Source organism: Cyprinodon tularosa, unplaced genomic scaffold (assembly GCF_016077235.1).
Source record: "Cyprinodon tularosa strain WSP-4 unplaced genomic scaffold, ASM1607723v1 ctg15, whole genome shotgun sequence".
In the NCBI taxonomy this organism is placed as follows: domain Eukaryota; kingdom Metazoa; phylum Chordata; class Actinopteri; order Cyprinodontiformes; family Cyprinodontidae; genus Cyprinodon; species Cyprinodon tularosa.
Genome location: NW_024038331.1, coordinates 1,418,172 through 1,437,739, shown reverse-complemented (window position 1 = coordinate 1,437,739; position 19,568 = coordinate 1,418,172). Strand labels below are relative to the sequence as shown.

The window sequence follows — 19,568 nt, the reverse complement described above, 5'->3', positions numbered from 1 at the left end:
CTGCCATACACTGGCACCACCAGTGCCTCTGACCACTATCATTAGATAGTGCGGTTGAAGTGTCTCCCATAAGGACACAACGACACTGAAAGCCAGAGATGGGGCTTGAACCAACAACCCTCCAGTTGCAAGGCAAACTCCTACATCTGTCACCACTGTCGGTTCTAAAATATTTACTGAATATATTTTTCAAGTCATTAAGGCAGAAGCTATGTGCTCTTTTAACATAATTGTCCAGTAATAGCAATATCCTATGGTAGATAAATATATCCACCCCTTCATGTTTAACTGAATTTTTAAACTTCAGAATAAAAATAAAAAATAGACAATGGTTCTCTAAACCTAAAAAAGATGTTTTGTATTGTAGATAATTATAAAAAAATTCTAAGTTTTCTTTTCTCAAAAGATTATGTAACATTTGTGGTTCCAAATGAGTTTTATTTGAACTGCGGACAATGATGTCCCTCTGGATTTTGAAGGCCGAATAGGGCAGACTTCCTGAAAGCTAGAAACAAACCCATGCATATGTGGCCATGTAAACTTTATGCAGAAGGCAGAAATTTAGACCCAGGACCCCCTTGCTGCAAGGCAACGGTGCTTAAAAGCAGCATAATGCAGCAAGCTGTGTGATATTAACAATTAAATTGGACTTTTATTATATCTCGGGTTCATTTAATTGAACTAGTATGTGTTGGACCCTAAACAAAAAAAAAAGAATTGAGTCCATACTGAGTCCATATTATTGGAAATTAGTTTGACTATTTTTCTGTCTTTTTCAAAGCGTTGAGGTAGATTTTTTCTAAGTTGCTCTTTGAATAAACTGAACCATATTTAGAAGAGATAATAATAAGGATAGACATACAAATTTCACACTAATTATTTTATTGATTTATGTTATAGAAAGCTGCATAGTACATATTAGGTTATGTGCAAACTGAACTTCTGAAACTCCAAAGAGACAGTTGTTCACAGTGCATTCACATAAGTTTACATTACATTATAACAAAACCTTTTAACAATTGTCACCAGCAGTAATTAATACATTTTCGTAGAGAAAAAAGTGTTTGAAGTAATAAAAATCCTACAGATTCTCCTTTAAAATCCCTTTCCTTTCACATTGCCTTGTGCTCATAAAGCGCATGTCATTGTATGTTAGTAACACGTCTCTGTTTAATGTGCTACTAATATAAAACAAGCCTGAACATTTATCCTCTCAAGTGCTAATCTAAAAGCTTAGTACAAACTCTTCTAAGCAAAAACTAGTACAGAATCTATCAAATTTGACAGCATCTTACTTTATTCTTCTTGCATAGGTAAATTCAATGTTAGGCACAAAACTAAAATCCCTGCAGAGTAAGTGTGCAACACAAACACAGATTGTAAAAGACTGCTGAGGTTGCTCCAGTCTTATGATAATGATGCACATTCAAAATCCTTTAAATCATTTTTAAAGTGCTTCAGTTATTAAAATAAAAATAGACTGCAGGATATCTAAAAAGAAATGCTATGCTAAAAACAAAAATAAACATTAAACCATCCTAAAGAATGCATTAATAAAATAAAATGTTAAAAAGCATTTGACACTGCAGTTAGTTATAGGTGATTCATCAATGAGTCCTAAGATTGTCAACACACTGAGACATTCAGATTCAAACAAGACAAAATGTATCACTAAATAAAAAACAAACACTAATAAAAGACTCAATCAAAAATTAAAACAAAATGTTTTAAATTGTCTATTGTAAATATGCTACTGACATTCCCTAATTTCGTCACTATTTCCACTTTTCTACATGAAAATGCATAAATGTGATTGATGTCTCAGCTCAATTTTCTGTTTTTTGTTTGTGTGCCTGTAAGAGAGATTGTTGATCTGAGCTCTGACCTACATTAAAATCTAGTGCAGATGTTTCCTGAACAGATGTGCAGAGCAGCTTCTCAGAATCGAGCTTGCAATGTTTGCTTGCAAAATCCATCCGTGTGTCTTTCAGCTTTCCAATGTTCGGTATATCGTTCAGATAGCATCTTCTGTATTCATTGCCCACTGCATTGCCTCTGCGTTGTTGTGTTTGAGATCCTTGAAACAGGTTAATCATTGTAGTTTAAACACCTTAAACACCTTTGTGAAAGTGATGTCAGTGGCTCAGTCAAAATCCTCTTCTGCGCATCTGAAACCTTAAAAGAAAAGATGATACACATTAAAAGCTTTCAACTAATATAATTTGATTAAAAATAGTTTTTTTATATCCTTCTGAAATTTCACATCAAATGTTTTAATTTTCATCTTATAGAAAAGACAAAAACAAAGAGTTACTGGGTGAAAAGTAGTACATTGTCCACACACAGAGGTATTATTCAACAGAAGAATCTGCAATGTGACAAATATAAGATAAATATACTGATATTGGTTCTCCTCTTACAGATGCAATTTTACTTTGTTTTAGACCCACTCATCTTCATTTTTGTAGTGCTTCAATATGTCAAACTATTTTTTCTAGCTTACATCTGGTTTCACTGCATAGTACATATTGTTTCCAGCATGTTTCACAATTGGTTTGATCATTGTGACATTCCAAATATGCATCAGCCAGGATGCGTTTAAAAGGGGCATTTGCTTCCTAATTGCTTACAGGTTTGCACATGTATATGCTACATTTTTCAAATGTTTCAGAACTTTATAGGCATCAAACTATACTGGCTTGTCGATACCATCTCATATGCAACAGAAACAGGGCTCCATCATTATGCTTGTTGAAATTTTATTGTTACATTAAAAAATCTATAATAATTAGGGCCTTACCCTAGCTAAAATTAGTCAAAATTATATTGCTTAATAACATTGAAAGAAGCAGCACAGAGATGGACAGTTTTTATTAATTCTGTGCTAATACGACCTAAAATGTAAATGATTAATATTTTTTGTCTAAAATCACATAGACTAAAAGTAAAACTAGCTCTGGGATTAAGACATGCACATTTTGGGATTAAATAGCAGGTATTGTGTTACTCAAACTGGTTTGGTTGGAAAATGCCTGCATGTTTTTTTGAGCGATAGCACTGTTGCCTAAAATTAGCGTTTATAAAGAAATATAAAGACCTCAAGCAAGTCGTAGGATTGTGCATACTCTTATGTATCCCTAAATCTCATGTTGTTGTGTATTTCCTTTTTACAATCAGAATGCCCTCAGTGAAGACAGACACAGAATGTGAAATATGCCCCCGTCGACCCCCAAAACAACCAAACTCTACAGCAGTCAGTCTAGACACAAGCTGCTCTTTAAATCATCACACCTCCTCCTCCTCCCTTATCCCGCCATCATTGTCTGAGCCCCCAAAGAGTTTTTTTTCCCACGCTTTATTTTTCTCTGTCCTGTTTGCAGCCGAGGAGAAGGAGGAGGAGAAGGAGGAGGTGGGGGGAACTGATGGGGTGACCATGGAAACCTCACATTGGTGTCCCCCCTGATTGGAGTATGCAGTGACTAATTATTCAGTGCATATGCTTAAAAAAAACAATAAAGCGGCACGTATTAAGATGCAGACCCAAGCATCACATGGTGTGTGATTAGCATACGAACCAGAAAATCTTTCTCTTAAGAAAGGGAGTCCACTCTCATGAAAATTAGTGACTCAAATTATGTTCAGTCTGATTCAGAGTGTAGCTTCAATGTTGTAGGATTTTAGGGATATAAAAAAACCCCAAAACAAATAAATGATTCAAACTTTATTCTTAGAAGTAGCATTGTGTTTGGTTTGGATTATAATCTATTAGATATTTACTTTAAGTTCTCTTTGCACTGGGAAGGTTGGTATGAGTTTTATATGTGTGACAAAATAGATTGAGACACATGTTAATATCTATATATAGTTTGGTTGTTAAAGTAGGGGTTAGGTTAACAATGGCCGGCATTGTTTAACAATCTCCTTCGTCCATTAATCAGGATGATCCGGCTCTAATTGGCGTTTTGGTTAAGCTGCTCTGCAGACCCCGGTTCCCTCCACTGGCCTAAATAATGGCGTTACGCCACAAGTGCCGCCGCACATTGGGGAGGACAATGTACCGCTTGTCTGAGGGTCCAGGATAGGATCCCCACCCTCTCCTCTTTGCCTCCTTTCTTAGCAACCCCCTGCGCCCCCAAAATAAACCTCACACGGAAACACAAAGAAGGCCTCACACTATTGAGATCTCACCGTTGCAGGCTCCTTCTTCTTGTCTGTCTGTCTCCCCCTCATCTTTCTTTTCCTCCCCTCATTCCCACACCCCTTCATCATCCTTCAACTGGTATAGTTTCTTGAACAGTACTTATATTTTTCCAGGCGTAGTTTTGAGGTAAGAAGAAGTGATGCATTTCTATAAAGTGATCTCTTTGACCCCTTCAGACCCGTTTGTCTGACAAAAAAAAGGCAAAATTTCTCACTGTAGTGTGGTTACTATTATTTTTGTGGAAAACAACGCATCGATTAAAACACAGCATAGCCTACATCTGTTTTGACACCTTGTCTTAGAACTAGTAAAGCTAATTTAACCCTACCAGCTTCATATAAAATGACCAAACCAAAGGATGTCCTCGTGTTGCAGCATTTTACCTTTTCATATCCATTCTTAATTTGAAGTCGTATAGACATTGTCTTAATGTTGTGCCTTCATTCTTTATCAACCATCGCTGCATTAATAAAATCGACATTGCTTCAATGTTTTTTCAAAGAGAATTTACACAGAGGGATTTTTTTTTCTTCTGTTGTAAAATTACACCTGATTTTTCTAACTGTAGGACAATAATGTTTCTATTTTTTTTTTCTATTTCTAGGGATTGTTTCAGTAGCAAATATCATGAAAAAATAACATGCTTGTGGAATGCAGAACAAATGTACGGTAGTATAAAATTACTAATTTGTTTAGACTTTCTATCAGCAGAATGTTTTAAAAAATCAATGTTGTTTTTTTTTCCAGTGGTGAGCTGCTTATACATCGATATATATTTTCATATACATCAGGGAAGTAGTGTTTATTAGTATCAAAGCTGTGGAGAATATTTAATGTTTTCGTTTACATTGCTCCAACTGTTTTGGGGTGGGGTCCTGTAAAGAGCCTAGGGCAAACCACATGTGCCCCTCCCCCACCTGTTACCCTTTACTGCTGGTCAGCTGGCTGAAGGAGACAGAGACCAGTGTGGCAGTTTGAAAAATATTTCTTGTAGTAGAGCACTGGACAGCCTTTACATGCAACACAAAGGGTCACCCCACCTGTAACTTCTAAAACGGTGCTACAGTTTCATATAAGCAACGTGTAATTTTAACAGCTGATAGCAAGGTGGTATTGGACAAGTTACCTGAGCAGATAGCCTTATTATTTAACTAGCTATAAGCTTGTTATATACAGCTTTTATCCTATAAATAGTAGCCAATGGGTTTTACATTCTGCACAATAGGATAAAATTACCTCTAAAATATCAGGTGTTTTTGATTTAGTCAATGAATATTACATCCATCCAGATGGATGAATTGATGACAGGTTTTCAGTCCCTAATGCTAAGATGCATTATTGAATAAATTGAATAAATGATATACCGTAAATTCCTAATGCTTTGATGATCCATGTGCAATTTTTAGTATCAATTGTAAGAACATTTATGTTTATAATCCCAGTGAGAATTTAATTCCAGCTCTTGCGAACATCTTATTCAGAGATAATCTTGGTCAAGAGAAGTATGAAGAAAAGAAAAAGAGTATAGAAATACAGTATGTATGTGCAGATCTTATTCCCATCTAACTGTTTAACAGTTACGATTTTCCATCAGTTTTTTTTATTTCATCCGACCATATTCTGTTCTGTCCATCCCTACAGTCTTTTATCTACAAACCCTGTCCCACCTCTCTATGCTTTTAATCATGCAACCAGCTACTTAATCAGCGATTCATCGATCCATCTGGGTATGTTGGTTTTTTTCAGTACTTAAAGCCCTGACCGTTATAAGAAATCTGTCTCAGTTATTAACTTTTGTAGTTATTCTTTAAAAAAAGGGTTAGAAAGGAATGAGAACTTGGATAAAAAAATATGTCGGAGGTCTGTATTGTGATTGAAGGTCAGGAATTTTACAGGCAAATGAAAAATATTTTAACATGTGCACCAAGGTATTCATCAAAATGCTTCGACATCAAATTTGTCCTGACATTAATAGGCTGTCAAATCTGTACAGCAATGTGACGCAGTGTCTTAGGAGTAGTGCCTACTAGACCCTGAAAGTGTAAAAATGGAAGAAATGTTATCCTATATCGACTGACCAACGGTTAAAACAAAAACAAGAAGCGGGTTGCCCATGTGAGAACACTGTTAAGTCTGATTACAAGAGGAGATTTATGAACGGTGCTGTGTAGCTAATTATGGCTCCTCGTGTACATGTGGGAGGGTATGGGTTGTTTTTTTTCTTCTCCGTTTCATCAAATCAAGATGCCTCCACGTTCATCTGGAATTAAAAGCTCCGCATGCAGAAATACTGCCAGTTTTGCTAATTGCAACGCTTTTGTAATTAAAAACACTAAAACAATTTAATTAACAAGATTTTTCCCGGGCATCGCCATTAAATTCTCGCTCAGCTGCAGTGTGACGATGGGCACGGCCAAAAGCGACGCAGTTGCCCTTAAAAATACCACCTCTTTCACATTACGCTGGCTGCACGGTTTTCTCCTATCTCATCCCTTCCTGCATGTCTCTGGGGTGGCGGTCTCTGCAATTAACACACGGGCAGTAATTAACACTGTCTTGAGGCGACCAATGGCGCGGAAAAGATAGGGGCATACGTGAAGTGGGGGAAGGTGCAAAGCCGGCTTGTCCACGTTCCTTGTTCAGCTGCCATTTTGTGCCAGTCTTAGCACCTAAGATGGTGGCGGGACTGTGACTTGCCATGCGGGAGAGGAGGACAAACTGGCAAGGGAGGGGTCGGAGACGAGGAGGATTATGGGATCGAGGAAGGAGTCTTTTATTTTCATTCTTCTAGTTGGTGCATCACTGAACGACTACCAAGACAGCGGGAGATAGAGGGGAGGGAGCAGGAGGGATGATCATCACATCGCTGCCCTACATCCACCACACGTTCGCAAGAATTCTCCCACTCACAAACATGGCACAAAGGGAAAAAAAAACTCATGGAAGAGAAACAACTCATGATGTCGGTCTGTTCGTTTAAAAAAAATTAAATAAAACATGCACATTTACACACATGGCTCATGCATGAGCAGACACACTCACACAAACAACCAACACAGCCGTTTCATGGTATGGTCTGCCCCTGAGCATGCAAATGACATTCATTATGCAAATGCACACAAATCAGAGCCAACCATCTGAGAATCTGAGCTGGGGGAAAAAACCCCACAAAGAATGAAATTAAATGAATGAGGGTGGGAGAAGCATGGAGGAGGGCTGCAGGAAGTACAGTGTGGTCAACAGAGAATAGATTCCAACCTGCTTCATTCAAACCCAACTGTACAGCCTGAAGAGGCGGCAACCTCAGTTTGAGATTTTTGCTTGTAAAACAGAATCCAATGGGCTTTTAGGGGAAGGTTACACTTGAATCACAAATTTCATGGAATCTCACAAAAACAGTTATGTTGCGTGTTATTGCTAATTGCAATATCATGTGCTGTCATTGAATGACTTCCTGTACCGTTCTCTGACACTCAGGTTTAACATCATCTAATACGAAGCGTCATGTATTTGATAATGACAAACCATAATCTCTCTTTTTAATGTAGTTTAAAAGAAGCCTGCTGGTGTCTATGGCTGGGTTTGTAGATCATGGTTAAAGGTTTTCATTCTTCTGGTGTGTTTTTTTTGTTTAATTTTTCATTTCTTTCTACATGTTTCCATAAAAGTCCCCTGCATAAAAAGAAAACAAAAAGCTTACACTGGAGTGGAGAGGCTCTAAATGAGGCAAAGTGCTGCTAATTGCCTTTGGCGATGGTCTTTGTTTTGTCTCCACCTCTGCCTCTGCAGGACGTGCTCTCTGAAACCCAACAAGAGCTGCAGTCTCATTATGTGCTTTTATGAAGGGTACCATAAAAGAAGTCAAACCCTGATGAGTATGGATTATTATTCATGTGGGGGGGGGGGTGTATAAAAAGACTGCCACATGTATCTGAACCAGTTTGCTGCTAAATGCTAAAAGCTGTAACATCAACACATGGACAAGTTACCAAATGAAGGGATACCAAGGATCAGGAAAGGTCATACTTTCCTAAACAAACATTTCCCACTGTTTAATGAGAGGGCACTGTAGGTGCTGAACTTAGTTTTCTCTAACACAATGGCTTTCCCCTTCACCTCCCCTCCTGCACCTGTTGCTGTGTGCTCCTCTATTCAATTGTCCAAATAAGAGTCACTCATATTTAACAAAGAAAATCCAACGTTAAGGACTTCTGACCATTATGGTTATTGAGTTAAAACCATTAGAAACTTCAGTTGGAATGCCTCAGGCTGGTGAGCTGGAGACTATACAAGATAGACTATCTAAGCAACATCTTGGATTTTATCTTTTACACACTCCATCAGTGGAGGTGCTTGCATTAAAGCCATACTGAGAGAAACCCCTTTTAGCCAATCTGTCCATATTGGCCACTCAAATTTTTTCTGCAGTTTTCATGCTTGCCTCCGTTCTTTATGGTGCAAAAAAGATATTGAAAGTAATTTTTAAAAACTATTCCCTCAGATGCTTTTTTTTTTGTTAATGGAGGCATTCGGAGGATAAACAAACCAAAATCTACTAACAGCCATAGTCAAGTAAAAAAAAAAACTAAAATCCCTCCTTAATTTAGCTTTGATTCTAAATCTTATATCAGATATTAATGTCAGGCTGGTTACCTTATTATCGGAATGGGCTGATAATCTGTACAAGGCATGTGTAGCCTATTTCTGAATGATCTACATGTGAAAAGAACCACTGGAAAACAAGCATAGAGCACAACTGATTACATGATGTTTATTTATTTTTTTGCCCTTGTGTGCTCAAGCCATTCATTAACACACAAAGGCCTTGGTTAGTGAGCCATATCAAAGAAGTCAATGTTTGTTATGAAGAGCAGAAATGCAAAAAGGAGATAATATTCTTTGCTAGTGGGTGTTTACACTTCTACTTGAGTCAGTGTATCAAAATCAAAACAATTCTGAATTTGAAAAAATTCAAGATTGCATAATTATAGCTGTTTTACACTATGTTTTGTTATTTTAGCAACAGTTTGAAAAAGTGTTGCTTTTTTTTGTTTTGTTTTTGGTAAAAGTAATTAGATAACGTCATATATATTTTTGATGATTGTCATTCTGAGAGAAAAGGTCCATGCCAAGTTATGTTTTAAAAAGTACTTTAAATAATGAAAAAAATGTATGGGCCTAAAATCTTTATCGAACTCATGTTTTTTTAACAAAAAAAAAAACTGTTTAATTATTTTGTGTTGCTAAATGAGATCATTCATCAGATTAAATGAAGATTTGAAAGAGGTGTGTGTGGGACAAGAAGACAGCTCTTAATGGAGATGATTTTTTTCAAATGGGTTCAGTATTACTGACTTTCTTTAAATATTGAAAAATTCTAAAAACCTGTCAGGGTGTGATTTTAAACAAATATTTTTTTATGTCACTTAATAATTTCTTTTAGCTGAAAGGCTTTAAAAACTAAAAGCGTAGTTTGAGGATTGCTGAGGTTTTAAATCATTTTTAAATGATTATTGAGTTTGGATTATTGTTCACGTTGATAATATGCACATTTGTGTTCATTTTCTTTTTTATATCACAGTTATCTTTTTTGCACAGAGATGCATCCCTCCCCTCTTGGTAAAATCAGCCCTTATGTAACGCAGCATCATACCTTCACATCATTGGTTAGCAGCAGCTGTCGTCCAGTTCCAGCCCTATCTGCTACTGCTCTTCGACTGGACTATTTTCCATGTTGTTTTCCTTTTTCCAGTGCATGCGTGTAATGGGATTCTTGTTACTTTCGGTTATCTAGCTTTATGAAGAATGTACGTCACTCATACAGCTAGATAACCAAAGATAACAGACAACCCCTCAGGCCTTTGGATACAGCTCTTCAGATGGGATAAAAACAACACCTCTCGATGCATCTGGAAAGACAAACAGCAACAAAGGAAAAGACATTAGGACTAATTCACCAAAACAAAGCTAATTTACTCTAGAATATGTGCCAACCAGCAGGCAGAGGTGTAAATTAAGATAGTAATAGTCACACATTATGTAGTGTTAACACAGACGACTGATCACATAGTGATAAAAGCACCCCTGTGAAATTGCTTCAAGAAAAAAAAGCATCACTAAAGATTCACAACGGGAAGCTACTGGGGAAAAATACATCCTCTAAGCAATTAAAGGTTTCATGCAACTGAAATCTGAATTTTATAGGATTTCAAAGCAAATCCATCCCATAATGCAAAAAAAAAAAAAAAAAAAAAAAAAAAACAGTAACAACATTTTAATGAATGCAACAGAAGGTGCAAATAAAGCAGAAATACTACATGCTTTGATTTTACAGAAAACAAATACTACTCTGTATAAAACTGTATTTCTTCATTTAAAGATTAGAATTATATAAATTTGTAGCATTTTAAAGTTATTTGTGAAGTCCGATTTTTTTTAAATCTCATATTTTGTGTAAAAGCATCCGAAAAAGGGAGCAAATGTAAATTTTTTGTCATGCTGCAGAATGCGTAATAAACAGATTGGAATGTTTCAAAGGTGATAAAGATATTTAGGAGGCAAAGAAAAATTCTTATTAATTTTGAGAACTGAGATGTTTTAAAAAGCATTTCTTAAAAATAATTTACCGTACATATACAGAGAAAATAGAAAAATAAGCAAAATTTTTGTGTAAGGGGAAAATGCGCATTTTATCCCAAACTTTATTTGTTAATTTGAATCAGCTTTCCGTTGGCTGTAAGTGAAGGGGCTGATCTAACTAATAAAATCTACATTTTTATGTATTTATTTATTTTTTTACAGCATGAGGAAAACAGGCCAATGACTTCGTTCATACACTTAGAACCCACTGGCTGAACAAACTGCTGCTGCAGCAACTTAACAGAAGAAGAAATGCATTTAGTAGGAAAACACTTTATTTGGCTTTCTCTCAATGAATGTTTGGATGTTTGCCAGAAACACCCCTCACTGCAGATCAGTTTCTTCTCCACATATTTAAACCATGTTGCACATTTCAGCTGTAGATTTTTATTCACTCACACCTTTCAAACAAACCATTTCTTATCATGTAAGATTACAAATACAAGCAAAAACCCAGCAAATAGCCCTTATTCCTAAATATTAAGTTAAAGGGATTATTTACATTACATTACTTCTTTTAGTAATTAATAATGTATTTTTTGAATTAATTCATTTGTATCGTTGCGCCCTTTTTTAAGCTGGGTGTGTTTAAAATTCACCCGATTATTATATCTTGGTTTGTTTTCTGTGATTTTAAATAACGCAGATAGAAAAAGTAGCACAGCAATACATTTCTCTCTCTTTTTTTTTTTTTTTTTTTTTGGAAATTATTGTGTAGTTTCGGTTTATTTCTTTATGAAGTCGCGGCGATGGAGTTGAGATCCCGGCTGGATTTTAACGCCTATCACTGACTTCTACCATCGCTTTATGTTTGAAAAGTTTGTATCACATTGCAGAGGGATGGTGGGCGAGTCAGTCATAGTCACCTGGAGGTTAAAGGATGTCTTGATTCTTCAGTTCTAAAAAGAAACAAAAGAAAAAAAAAACATTATAGTGCACCGAAAAGAAGAGATTTAATTTTCTGTCGTCCTCATATACATATTGTTTATCCCTTTAGGGGAGATCTCTCCCTAAACGTATATTGGAACTATCATAAAATCTTCCCAGTTTGCATCTCTGTCCAGTTGAAGCTTCCGTGGCTGCAGATGATGCAGCTGCAGACTGATGGGGCCCATTTCCATTTCAGACCTGTTGTGCGTCCTGGCGCACGTCCCAGCTGCCGAAGGCAGGATATAATACCCCCTTTTTGATACCTTAAGGCATTTTTTCACATATTTCCATCAAATTAAATCTCAGGCTTTCTTGTTAGGATACATTTATGGTTTAGGTTCTGTAATGAAGCAAAATAGATAACTCTGTGCCATCATGAATGTGTAAAACACGCGTTTTTGACCAAACATTAAACTTAGATCACATCCATAATTAACATATTGTCTATTTAAAATGCTTTTAACAAAACACAGCTTGTATAATGGGGATATATAATTGAATATAAAAAAAAAATGAAAGTAGAAAGCTTCCAGATAGATTAAACGGCCCTTATGTAAGAGCTCTAACCTGAGCCTGCAGAAAGTCTTACTGCTGGATAGAAAGAAAGCCATGCTGTAAATTTATTGACCTGTTTAATATGTAGGCTAATCTCTCGCTGAGCAGAAAAAATGAAAAGAAAAGGCCGAATATGAGAGTGATGTAAGGAACAGAAAACAATCTGGAGTAATATGATTCTATATCGACTGCCACCCCGCGTTATGAAGTATGCAATAATAACTCTCAAATCTGTCCTCAGATGTAGTAAATGGTGCAAAATGGACTTATGTAACAGCTGAGAAAGTAATGAGAGCATGGCAGATCCTGAGTCAGTAGGTTCACACGGTTTAAGTCTGCAAAAACAATAAATGCAATATATCTAAAATAACCTGATTTCTGTTGGGGTTTTTTCTAAGTCGGCTGTGAAGTGACCTGAATGGTCACAATGGTATTAAGCAGATTTATATTCTGTGGCGCTATTATTAACATTTATGCACTACTTATGTTGCAACTGCAAATGATCTGCTGCCCAAAGTGTTTGCAGCCACAAGTGAAGCTGCACGTCTCTTGCTGCTGACATCACATGCTGCTCTGAGTCTTTATCTCAGATGATGCTGCGCACCATGCATGCATCTCTAACTCGTCTCAACACCTGCATCCCTGAAAACATTATTTTAGCATTTTATTTTTTAGAAATCCTCATCTGATCCACATTTCAGGTAAACCAATAATAATAAATGATGAAGAGGTGTTCATTTGGCACGGCTCGGAGCATTAAAGGGCAGCTGCGCCTTTTTTATCCAGACGCTCAGAGTGTCAGAAAATTGTATTTTTTTACAGAAGAAGTGGGTCTTACTTTTCCCTCTCCGTGTGCTGCAGCGATGGTGGGCTTGTATGGGGTCCCCTGGTGAGCGGTGGTCCCTCTGGGTGTGCGGCATGCTGGTCGCCAAATGAGCGCGTTCATGAGCTTTGTGGCGACGACGCATCGTGACGTCCCCGTCGGCGCAGTCCATTTATGCTTCTAACGGGTCCATCCTCCAAGGTTCTCCCCGCCGCAAACGGGGAGAGTTGGATGTTGCCCACGCTCCCCTGGTTACATCTCCACCAGCGTTGTCCCTCAGAATGACTCAACATCACGTTTGTCCAAATTCATATATCTGCGTCCAAATGAAGACCACGCCCCCATGTTGGTTGGTGAGGTAACACTGTTCCCGCCCTCCTTTTTCTTCTTCTTGTTATATATGCAAGACAAAAGATGCAATTATAATACAGAGCTTTAAGCTCGCAGTGCTGCTCATGCCCCCTCAACAGACATATCAAACAGACATTCCTCTATCCTGACAAAGGTTGGCAAATATCCTACCCTTTTACAGAAGTTCTGTTCATATTGTTTAGGTTTGCACCCAAGAATATATAGATTCATGTCCAATATAAGGAAATAAGTAAGTGCAAAAGCAGCTGAAGGTTAGTTTGGTAACTTTCATTTGGTTGTTTCCTTGGTTGAATGTCAGAGCCAAATTAAAGCAGTTGAAACTTTCAGCTCCTTTTTAGGCTCTTGGTTTCAACCAAGGAAACAATCAAATATGTTTTGGGGGGAAAATATGCAAAAGAAGAAACACTGAATTAATCGATTGTTAACTCTTTAATGAAGCACCTTCTATTTAATTCCAGCCTTGAATGCTGATTTCCCATAGTTGGAACTCAAGGGATGATCTACAGAGATGTGCACATTCGTCTCCTTTGACTAGACCTAAAATTTGGAGAGAAGTTAGAAAGGTTTGAAAAGATCTAACAATACAAATGTATCAACCATGAGAAGGCCAATTCTGAAAAGTATGTTTGGCACAAAAATTAGTCTTGGCATCATGTTCCATGTTTTATTTCCTTTTGACTGAATTGGACCTTGAGTAAATGCAAATTAAATGATGAAAAGTTTCAAATGCTTGTCAGTTTTGACCCAAAAATCCTCTGTTGTGTGCTATAAAAACATCCAGATCATCAAAAAATAAATAAATAAATAAATAAATAAATAAATAAATAAATAAATAAATAAATAAAAGCAGTTGAAGTAAATAGAAGTTGTGTATTGACCCATCTATAATGCCACACCACATTGGATGGTAGCTGCTTGAGAAACAAGCGGTGCTTAAAGTATGAGGAGTTTTTTAAGACCCAAAGAAGACCTCAAAAGGACTAAATGCTGTGATAATTTAGCGAAGTTGACTTAAGAGGTAAACAAAAGGTTCTGATTGATTCTTGTATATCTACAATATTTGAAGAATGCAAACTTTAAGTTTAAGGGCGAGCACATGTATCAATCTAATATTTTAGATAAAAAAATCCTGAAGCCTTTGAAGAAACTCCAGACATGTACATCGATGCATAACACAGAACATACCCACAACAAAAAGCCTGATAAAGGTCTTCAGATTTAAATTTTTATCCAAATTTGCCACTGATAAGGAGGAAATCATGAGAAACATTAACATGGCGAGAAGAAGTCAGGAGAATTTTTTTCAGCATATAAGAGTGGTACAGTCCCATGAGACCAATGAAACCAGCAAACCACCCAGGGATTAAAAAGCTTTCTTTATTAACCATTTTAGAATGCGAAAGGATGGCAAAAATACTGACAGACAATCAAACTACAGAGACTACAGAAAAAACAGTTTTCAACAGAGACTGACTTTGGTGTGTAAAGAGAAAGGGACCTTTTCCTGCAAAGATCATCTTCAAAGTAAAAGTGTTCACTTTATCAGTTTTCAGTGTAACCAAAAATTAGTCACACATCCATGTGGCCCCTTTCTGTTTTTACAGTTTTTTTTTCTTTTTTTTATTAAGAAATATAAACATATTTCTTATTTGCCTAAAGCAATAAAGAGTGGCACACTTGAAAATGACATTAATTCTTGCAATGTAATCATCCTTATATGGGATCTTCTGTTTTTACTATGTTGTCATATTTACATTCGTTATCTTATGCCAAAGTCAAAAAACTAACCAAAGGCTGTAAGGCTGAAGTAAAACATTTTGGAAGGCATGTGCTCTCAAACATTTTGGTTATAGAGTGATGGTATGAAGCTTACTTGTGTCTTCATGGCTTATTCTGACTCTTTAGCAGATAAAAAGAAAGGGAAATATCCCCCCATTGGTTTATCACTTAAATTTTAGCAAACTTGGGGTATCCACAAAGGTATTAATCCAAAAGAAATTAAAGAAATAAGGTTTTAAAATTGCTTAGTCAAAGACCTGAGTCAGGGATTGAAGTCTCCACTTCAACTAAATGACAACAACCGTGCAAAGAAGGATATCCCAAATACCTCAAATCTGACACAAAATATGTAGAAATATAAAAAGTGTTTAAAAAGGAAGCACTCTAGCTCAATTATAATGATAATCACAACAAACGTCTTTCAAATCAACAAAGCCAAGAATTGGTTAAAATTCTTTTGTATGTTTGTTTGCAAAGACTCAGCACCAACATAGATAACACCTCTATAAACAAGCAGTCAGGCATAGCTGGAGACCTTTGAGATGCTGCAGAAAACTATGCACTGTTACATTTACAGAGCTGTGAAGGTGAAGAGAAGTAGGTTTATCGTTAAAATAGGGAGAAGGAGAGTCTTCAGGTCTGGACAAACAGGCATTAACTGAATCATAGTAAATGCATAAACCTGTTTCATAGACTTTTAAATATGCAAAATCTGGCATCAGCCGGTGGGATTTCATATATTGTGCCCTTACAGACTAATGGCAAATCAATAAATATGCTGAATACTAATTGATGAACGGCCTGCGCTTTGTCAAATCCAAAACATTCCAAAAGCCCTTTACATTACATTCAGTCCTATATTCACATGCTGATGAATATATGTAGCTGTGGCTATATATAGCTGCATGCAATAGGGCGGACTGAAGGAATTGAAGCAATCACTGTCTTCTGACCACAAACAGCAGGCAAGGTAGGTAAAGTATCGTGCCCAAGGGCACAATAACTGAAGGAGAATGCCTCAGACTCACAACTCACCAAGAGAAGGACAGACATCTATGTCCTGAGCCTCCACCCCCCTGTTAAATATACTTTAAACAAACCTTAATATGGCCACAGTGATCATTCATAGTTATTTCAAATGTTTATCTTGATCAAAAAGAATATAATGACATTAAAGAATTTTCACAATTACTAAAACCTTGGACTGTTTGCTTCTACCTTAAAATAAGTGTATCATAAACCTTATCAGGTCTTCACTGCAAAAATGATCTAGAAATAAGTAAAAATGTCTTAAATTCAGTGTATTTACACTTGTTTTGAGTAGGTAAAGAAGGTGATTTGCCAGTGAAATTAGTATTTTTGCACTCTTGAAATAAGATAATTAGATAATATGCACTTGAAATAAGACAATGCAAATGTTTTCTGTTATTTTAAATGTAAATTGTCTTGTTCCATCGGCAAAGTGTCTCACTTACCTACTCAATTCAAGAAAAAATGCACTTCTTTTAAACAAAATTGACACATTTAGATTTCTATTTTTTTGCAACGTTATTGGGACTTCATGTGACAAACCAACATAAAGAAGTGAGCAATAGTGAAGCAGAAGTTAATTATAACATGTTTTTCCTATATCTCTACTGACAGCTCTGAAAAGTACTAATACTACCAAAATAAAATCCAATGTATCCTGCTGCATTTAAAAGCCACCTAATTAGCCAGTATAGTCTGTGATTTAATCTTAGAGTCAATTTAGCTTCTTTGCAAAACATCAATTGTTTTTTTAGAGAACATCATTGAACATGAAAATCAGTGTTTGTAGGAGACTAGGGTTAGGCCATAAACCAATAGTCCCGATTTTAAAATCGGGCAGGAACACTGATCCATCTGTCATCTTAAAATGGACAGAAAATACCAAAACAGCAAAATCTTTAGTGAAGGATGAACAGGTAAAGAGTTTAGCAGTGAAGCAGCCTGGAGGAGCTGCCTGGATCTGCAGCTTGTGTGGTGGAGAAATCTGCTCCTTTTCAAAGAGCAAGAAGAAAGTAGTTGTCTATATGTTTGGGAGACTGCAAACGTGGAAGAGGGTCTTCTGATATTGAGCTCAAACTGACCTTTTTCCGCCTACATGCATAATCATGCTGTGAGGATGGTTTTCTTCAACGAGGAAGAGTAGCTGGTGAAGTAAACCGGAACCTTAGAGGAAGCTACATATAGAACAATCTTCAAGGATTTAAAGACTGGGGCAGAGGTAAACTTCAGGACAACAACCTTAAGCAAACATCAGGAGCTAAAACAGAGAACAAAAACGGCCTACTCAAAGTACAGAGTAAAAAATGACTGAGTATATTTGACAAGGTATGAATTCTTTCTTTTATCAGAAGAAACACCTTCCAGTTTTCTAAGTTACTTCTATCTGTAACAAAGTACAAATACTTAATTACTGTACTTAAGTACACTTTTTAGGTATCTATACTTTACTCCATTACTTATTTTTCTTCCTACTTCTGACTTCTACTCATTACATTTTCACACAAGTATCTGTACTTTCTATTCCTTAATTTTTTTAAACAAACGTTACTCGTTACTCTTGGCTTCGGTTTAATGTTTATATTTATTTCAGGCCATGTGCCATCCAATGCAGATCATTGGCACCATCCACATCTAGTGAAAACTAATGTAAATGGATGAGTCATATAACACAAACACTATTCGTCAAATTTATGCTGATGCCAAAGAAAATCATCAGAAGCAAGCAGGTGTTCTTCAAACTGCAAATGTGAATTGTCTATGCCATGCTACAATGTAGGATTCAGAAAAAGATGTTGAAATGTCTGAAAGGCCAGACACAGGCGAGAACGTATCTGGAGATGGAGAAGAAGACCTCCCTCATCCTTGGCCCTATCTCTAAGAATTTTTTTAAATAGTCGAAAAATTTAGCTTTCAATTCATATAGTGGCATCTGGCTTTTTTTTTTTAAGGTTACTTTATACTTTTATACTTTAAGTAGTTTTTGGAGCACATACTTTTTCACTTTTACTTAAGTAAAGAGGTCATGTTGATACTTCAACATTTACAAGAGTGTTTTCAAACTGCAGTATCTATACTTTTACTTAAGTAACAAATGTGTGCACTTTTGACATCACTGCTAAAATCCATGTCAAGATTATGGTGAAGGTTCTCAGTCATCCGGGTCAGAGTCATTCCGAAAAAATTTAAAACAATCCACTGGACTTGGTTTCCAAGTTTGAAGACATTCCGCTTCCCATTCAGGAAGCTGACATTTTGAATAGAAAATGCTTCCTGTCCAGTGGATTGTTTCTAATTTTTTCAGAAGAAGTTTTGAAGCAACAGGATTGAATGTCTGGTGATAGTGTTTGATCAAAGAGAAATCAAATTCATATAAGTGGTTAGTCTGGCTGGAAGATTTAAAAATTAGAGAATACTGGGTCTGGACTGGAACCCGGTCTCTCCTAGAATGATTGACTGCTGCTTTTCATGCATCTCCTCTTCTTTAAGGCGTGAGAAGCAGACAGTCCTTTGGCTGCCATTGGGTCAAAGTCTGTCTCAGAGCTTCCACCATCGCCATCCCTCCATTGTTTTACCGCTGCCAGTCCAGACGCTGCAAAGAGCGCCTCACTGAGCACAGAGAGACCGCCTGCCTGCCCGCATGCCTGCGTGCGTGGACAAATCCCGCATGTTTAACGCCCGTTGAAGGTGACAGGAGGTGAAAACCACTGACCTCTCACTGTAAATATGAGGTATAGATGAATCACATAGTGTCACCTCGGTCAGTGAGACTCGGAAGTGGGTTTGTGCCACGCATGAAGATCTGGCACCCTTTCACCCCACGGCGCGCCAATATTCAAATCTGCGGGTTTGAATGGGAGCCTAATGAGACGCGCTGGTGCATAATGGGCAAAGCAAGGAGGCGCGTGGGACTGAAGGGATGAAGCGCAAGGATTTAAACCCTTTTAAAGATTTTTTTATTTTTATTTTACATGATTTTACGTATATAAAAAAATAGAATACCTTTCTCTCGTTGGATGAAATCTCACCCCCCCAAAAAACGCGCAAAACTGTGTCTGAAGCAGTTTTTAAAGGGGTTTGTTCCTAAATGATTATTGAGCTGAGATATTTCGATCAAACTTAAAACCATTTTTTTTAAACCGCTGATTTCTAAAATATGTCAACAGCTTTGAAACTAAACATTTTATTCTTTTAGATAAAAAGAGTTTCCCAATTATTAACAATATCAAATATGCTATTGTG

At 36.7% G+C, this 19,568-nt stretch overlaps 1 long non-coding RNA gene across 2 annotated transcripts; it reads right to left on the bottom strand.

Moving 5' to 3' along the window:
* Positions 1 to 862: 862 nt before the first annotated feature.
* On the bottom strand, positions 863 to 13,413 carry LOC119779634. Of its 2 annotated transcripts, XR_005280256.1 has the most exons (4): positions 13,164 to 13,413; positions 11,707 to 11,739; positions 9,855 to 10,110; positions 863 to 2,175 (listed from the first exon to the last, which is right to left on the bottom strand). It is a non-coding gene; the product is annotated as an uncharacterized LOC119779634 (long non-coding RNA). The 2 variants fall into 2 exon arrangements; XR_005280257.1 differs by lacking the exon at positions 11,707 to 11,739 and having other exon boundaries at positions 13,164 to 13,178.
* Positions 13,414 to 19,568: the final 6,155 nt, after the last annotated feature.